Source organism: Triticum aestivum, chromosome 3D (assembly GCF_018294505.1).
Source record: "Triticum aestivum cultivar Chinese Spring chromosome 3D, IWGSC CS RefSeq v2.1, whole genome shotgun sequence".
Lineage (NCBI taxonomy): Eukaryota > Viridiplantae > Streptophyta > Magnoliopsida > Poales > Poaceae > Triticum > Triticum aestivum.
This window is the reverse complement of record NC_057802.1, coordinates 577,329,437-577,335,666: the sequence shown is the minus strand read 5'-3', so window position 1 is coordinate 577,335,666 and position 6,230 is coordinate 577,329,437. Positions and strand designations below refer to the sequence as shown.

At 47.4% G+C, this 6,230-nt stretch overlaps 1 pseudogene; it reads right to left on the bottom strand.

Moving 5' to 3' along the window:
- Positions 1–2,390: 2,390 nt before the first annotated feature.
- On the bottom strand, positions 2,391–6,027 carry LOC123076560 (cysteine protease XCP1-like; annotated as a pseudogene).
- Between the last annotated feature and the right edge of the window lie 203 nt (positions 6,028–6,230).

The following is a 6,230-nucleotide window of genomic DNA, read 5'->3' as shown; positions in this document are numbered from 1 at the left end:
CTCTCCCTCCCAGCGAAATAGTTTCGTAGAGCCGAAAGGCTGTCTGGGTTCCGGCAGGAACTAGTGCTGGACGGCGAAGCCCTGCCGGATAGATGACACCGTATGTGTGCAACTCTGTAGAGAGATCGTAGTTTCGGTCTTAGTTCGTGAGTGCCTCCCGAAGGGCTGTCCGTGTGACCGTCCGAGTTTCGAAGGTGCTCCCGAAGGGCAGTCCGAGTGACCGTTCGAGTTTCGAAGGTCCTTCCGAAGGGCTGTCCGCGACTCCGTCCGGGGGGCTGTTCGACCGCCTCCCGGAGGGCTGTCCGAGGAGCAGATGAGGGTATACATCCTCGCGGTTGGGAGGTTGTAAATCCTAGCTGCGGGGATTTGCACCGCCGATCGTCATCGACTCTACTTCCCGCTGCGCTACGAGTCGGTAACGAAAAAGATCAAACCATGTATGAAGTCTCCATAGTGGTCCTGGGCTGGTGCGTAGGTCGGAAAATTTTTGTTTTCTGTCGCGTTACCCTAGAACATTTGCGTGTATGATTAGTGTACGATTGAATCGAGGGCGTCACAAGCAGCCCAAAGCGCGGGAAGCTGAGGCCTTTGGTCCCAGTTGGTGGCACCAACCGGGACCAAAGGGGTGCATTGGTACCGGTTCATAGCACCAACCGGGACCAATTCACCCCTTTAGTCCCGGTTGGTGCCACCAACCGGGACCAAAGCTCGTGCTGCCCGTGGCCAAAACTTTAGTCCCACCTTGCTAGTTGAGAGTGGCGCGCAGTGGTTTATAAGCCCCACTGCCGCACCCCTCTGGAGCTCCTCTCGATTGCAGGCTTACGGGCCTAATTGTCACTGCTATGCCTGTTGGGCCTACTCGGCCTTCTGCGGGCCTGAATCTTGGCCCATGGTAGGTTTTCTAGTCGTATTCAGGCCGTAGTGGCCCAGTAGGTGGCATTTTTTTTTATTTTCCCCAGTTTTTTTTCTTCTGTTTTTTGCATTATTTATTTTCTTTTGTTTTTTGCTTTATTTTTTAGTTCCTTTTGCTTTTAGGTAATAAAAATTATAAACTTTCTGTTAGTGCCATTTGTTTTCCAATTTGAATAGTTTAAATTTGAATTTTTTTAAATTTGTGTGAATCGCTAGTTTTTGAAATTTCTGTGAATCACTAGTTTCTGTTAGTGCTATTAAAGTTTCTAACAAAAAATTTCTTTATGAAAATTCTTTTTTCTTTTACTGTTTTGAACAGAAAATACTTTGATAATTTTAGTTGATAAATTTTATATAATTTTAGTTTCAATAATACTACAGGTTTTATAAAAGTTCATTTTGTTTTTACTTATTTATTAAAGTTTATTTTGTTTCTACTTACTTATTTTCTTTTCTTTTTTGCTTCTTTTATTTATTTTATGAAAATTCTTTCTTTTTTGCTTTATTTATTTTATTTTGTTTCTACCTGCTGTTGCTATTTTTATTTATTTTATTATAGTTTATTTATTTTACATTATTAAAGTTTATTTTGTTTCTACTTATTTATTAAAGTTTTTCTGTTTCTAATTATTTATTTGATTTTGTTTCTACTTATTTATTTTCTTGTCTTTTTTGCTTTTTTATTTATTTTATGAAAATTCCTTTCGCATTTAATGTTTTACACACAAAAGCCCTCTCCCTGGCTGGATTGGTACATGTTTGTGGCCTGACCCGGCCCGAAAGACAATGCTTTGGTACCGGTTCAGGCCACAAACCGGTACCAATGGTGGTGGGCCAGGAGCGGGGCCCATTGGTCCCGGTTCGTGCCGCCAACCGGGACCAAAGGGGCCAGACGAACCGGGATCAATGGCCCCACGAGGCCCGGCAGGCCCCTGGCCTCACGAACCGTGACAAATGGGCCCATGGGTACCGGTTCGAGAGCGAACCAGGACTAATGGACTTATCTGGCCCGGACGTATGCCCTGTTTTCTACTAGTGTTGGCCCTTCCTATTAAGATTGTCAACATATCTACGACAATGTTGAATAGAATCGGCGACATCGGATCTCCTTGTCGCAAGCCCTTGTGTGTCTGAAAGTAATGACCTATATCATCATTAACCTTAATTCCAACACTCCCTTTTTGCGTGAATGAATCTACCTGGTCTCTCCAGGCCTGATCGAAACCTTTCATACGCAAAGGCTGCTGAAGAAAAGGTCATTTGACCTTGTCGTACGCTTTCTCAAAACCCACTTTGAAAACCTCCCGTCAAGTTTTTTGGTGTGGATTTCATGGAGCATTTCATGCAAAACCACAACCCCTTCTAGGATGTTTCTGTCTGGCATGAAAGCAATTTGGGACGGCTGGACCACAGAATGTGCAATCTGTGTAAGCCTATTAGTCCCAACTTTGGTAAAGATATCTATGTTGCCGACAAAATCAGGCCCCCCACCCCCAGCCCGTACCGTTGTTCTTGGTAGGGTACGAGGCAATCCTGAAGATGTCACAGACGCCCTCGGGTCTCTCGGTGCCCCTATTGATCCTTAAGTACCCTTGCTCGCCCCAGCCCCCGCCGATGCACTAGTAGAAAAGAGGGCTTTGGTTCAGGCCGGGTCAGCCCATTAGTCCCGGTTCAGTCCAGAACCGGGACCAATGGGGGCACTGGTCCCGGTTCGTGAGGCCAGGGGCCTGCCGGGCCTCGTGGGGGCATTTGTCCCGGTTCGTTTGGCCCCTTTGGCCCCGGTTGGTGGGACGAACCGGGACCAATGGGCCTCGCTCCTGGCCCACCACCATTGGACCCGGTTGGTGGCTTGAACCAGGACCACAGGCTGCCCTTTAGTCCCGGTTCATGCCACGAACCGGGACCAATGAGGTGCCTATATATACCCCTCGCCCGCGAGCAGAGCACTCCAGTGCTCTGTTTTTCTCTAGCCGGCGAGGGGATGGCTTTGTGGTGCTCTAGCTCACCTCCTATGCACATGAGGTGTTCGATGAATACTTCCATGTATTTATCTGAGAGTTAAAGAGGAGCATGACCTCGTTGGAGTTGAACTGTTGAATGTTCCATTTGAGGGGAGGAATACTTTGACGCTGAGAGTTAAAGAGGAGCATGACCTCGTCGGAATTGAACTGTTGAATGTTCCATTTGAGGAGTTCTTCCAGTTTTTCAATCAAAAGGCCCTCGATAAATCAACGGTCACTTGCTACTGTCTGTAAGTAGTACTACTTCTGTCATTAAGTCTCTCTATATAGGTCAGCTCTTTCATTGCATGTATTTATAATTATCCTCACTATATTATGCAGATTGAAGATCGCCGAATTGAAGAAAAGACAAATCGGTGATATTGGGTTCATTAACACAAATCTCATAGATGCAACTGAGGTTAAATATCATGCCGAAAATACTGAGGCCAACTTGCTACGATCGTTGGTAATGAATGAAAACAAAGATATAATACTCTTTCCTTACAACTTCAAGTGAGTGTTACTGTCTTGTGCATATTCGGTTTCCCTTATTAGTCCAGGTTATAATAATGTAATTGATGACTTATGCATGCGTGCGCAGCTTCCACTATATTCTCCTAGAGATTAAGCATGAGCAGGGAGTAGTAACCGTCTTAGACTCGAGACGAAAAGATCCCCAGGACTATGCGGACATGACTCAAATGCTCGAGAAGTAAGTTAAATCGATCATTATCCACCATATCAGCAACTTTGTTCATTTCTTGATATCAAGTAATTGTTTTCTTTGTCTGGCAGGGTTTGGAGAAAATTCACCAAAAAAGCTCCGGGACTGCCGAAGAAGCTGCAATTTAGACACCCGAAAGTAAGTACTATAGTAGCATGTTCCGCGCATCTCCTAGTGATTCGAGCGCTACTTTCATCAATACCATTTAGCATGCTTGCTTATCAGTTTGATTGACCTCTATTTCTTGTAAAGTGGTTGTGGCAGGAACAAGGGAATGATTCCTGTGGATACTACGTTTACGAGTCCATCCGCCACACGACCAGTAGCGGGGCTACTCTGACGAACAATATGAAGTGCGTAAGCAATAATATTCACAATTTTATTTTATTACCATCATTTGTGTTGAGTTTCATATATATATATATATATATATATATATATATATATATATATATATATATATATATATATACCCCCTTCTTCAAATTAGATCTTTCGGATGCGGGATGAACTCCTAGCACCAGATCGTACGCGAGCAATTCAAGAGGAATTGGCGGCATTCTTCCTTGACCATGTGATCGCTGAAAACGGAGAATACTATGTGGACCCTATGTTCTTATAATTTAATTAGGAGATTATATTGTAAGAGATAATTATTGTATATATGTAGCCGGTAGTGTCGGATAGATATACGAGAACTTGTTGTTCGACCAATCTCTCGGAGAAGGAGAGGTGGTCGATATCACTTCTCTCTGTATGCATATGTTCATGACGATCTTCTGTTTCCTTCATTTGCTTACTAGCTAGCGTGTCTAGTGCTCTCTATAGTACGTAGCGTCGACCAAGCACGGAGATAAGAGAGGACACTTCTCTCTATTAATTAGCTAGCTAACACAATATATGAAATACCTAAATTAACCCCCCAAAACCCTCAACCCCCCCCCCCCCCCCTAAAAAAAACCGGGACCAAAGGCCCTCCTGCCTGGGCTCGCCGCACCGGCCACGTGGAGGCCCATCTGTCCCGGTTCGTGCAAGAACCGGGGGTTAGGGCATTAGTAACGACCCTTTAGTCCCGGTTCAAAAACCGGGACAAAAGGCCCTTACCAACCGGGACAGATGACCCTTTTTCTACTAGTGATGAGTTCTTCATGATGATGGGTTGTGCCCGCGGGATGAGACGGCCGTTAGCACATGATCGAGGCGAGTCTCACACGTTCCTTCAAACACCCCCTGCACTCAAGTCACACACACCCTGTCAGTTGTTCTTTTGTACCATGCCGCACTGCCCAGGGTAGATAACACTTGATCATTTTGTTTACCCCTTTGTACAACTGGAAGTCTCTGCTCCCTGCAGTGATGCCCACGCTGACGGCCTGGTGCACCAGCACTTTCAGCAGGCTCATCTCGCTGTTCTCCAGCACGTCCGTTTATGGTGACAACTTTGGAGTGGGGCACGGCCGCACGGCTGAGCACGGGATCAAATGAAGGAAATTAATGCCCACTGTTAGAGTAACAAAAAGCTAGTGCAACTGAATTTCATCTAGAGAGTTTGTTAGTTTATTCCCCGTGCCAAGTGCCAACCTGTTTCTCCTTGTAGTTGCCCTCCTCCATGAGGTGTGGATCCCCTGGTTCTCCACGACCACGATGTAGGCGTAGGCGAAGTCCATGAGGCCCCCCTCCGCAGCCATGGTCGAAAGTGTTGTCACAGTCCATCAGCTCCTGGTCCGACAGCGACTCAAGCCTGCCAATCATAATCTGGTTCATCCCCTCCACGACCACCACGGTCGAGTAGGCCCAGCAGCTTCCTGCAATACAATTTCAGATAGATGGTCTACAATGTGCTAACTGAAAGCCTGAGATGAACGGCGTGGAAGGCAGTGTTCAGAGAGTGTCTTGTCTCCTTACCGCATTTCCCCTGGTTCTTGACCAGCGTCATGGCCCCCTTCTTCCTCCAGTTCACATCCCGGGCAGGTCCACGGCACTCTCATACCTGAACGCCGTCCTCGGAGCGTGCGGCTGCCCCCCGGTGCCTACTAAACCGGTGCTCAGTCCTAGATAGCCGGCGTTAAACTCCTTGTGGGTGACATCCGCAAACTGGTTCAGGCCTCGAGATGAATTAACAACCGACAGGATCGATAGCGTGGAGTAAACCCAAAATCCTACCTACGGTGCATAAAAAATCCGAGACCCTATCTGAAAGGCTGCGGAGTGCTTGGGCGGGTTGACCGGCGTCGTGCCTAGGTCGCCGCCGAGTTACAGTCGGAGTGCTTCACGGAAGGAGGCGCGACCGCCGAGGATCTGATCGCAGCGCTCGCCGAGGCGTGCAGCGGCATCAACACACGTTGTGGTTGAGATGCCCCCGCCCTCATGGTCCTTCCAGGACGCCATGCGCTGGGACCCCTCGTGCTTGATCAGGACGCGCGAGGGGATTTGTGGACCGACCTGCTACGACTTGGACAGTGGCGTGGATCGATCAGGAGGCGTGATTTAAGGATTGATTGGGACAATGCACCCTTGGCATGATCTGAGGAACAGTCGTAGCCTCATCCAACCGGGGGGACGGGTAGCGGTAACACGATGGCAGACCATGG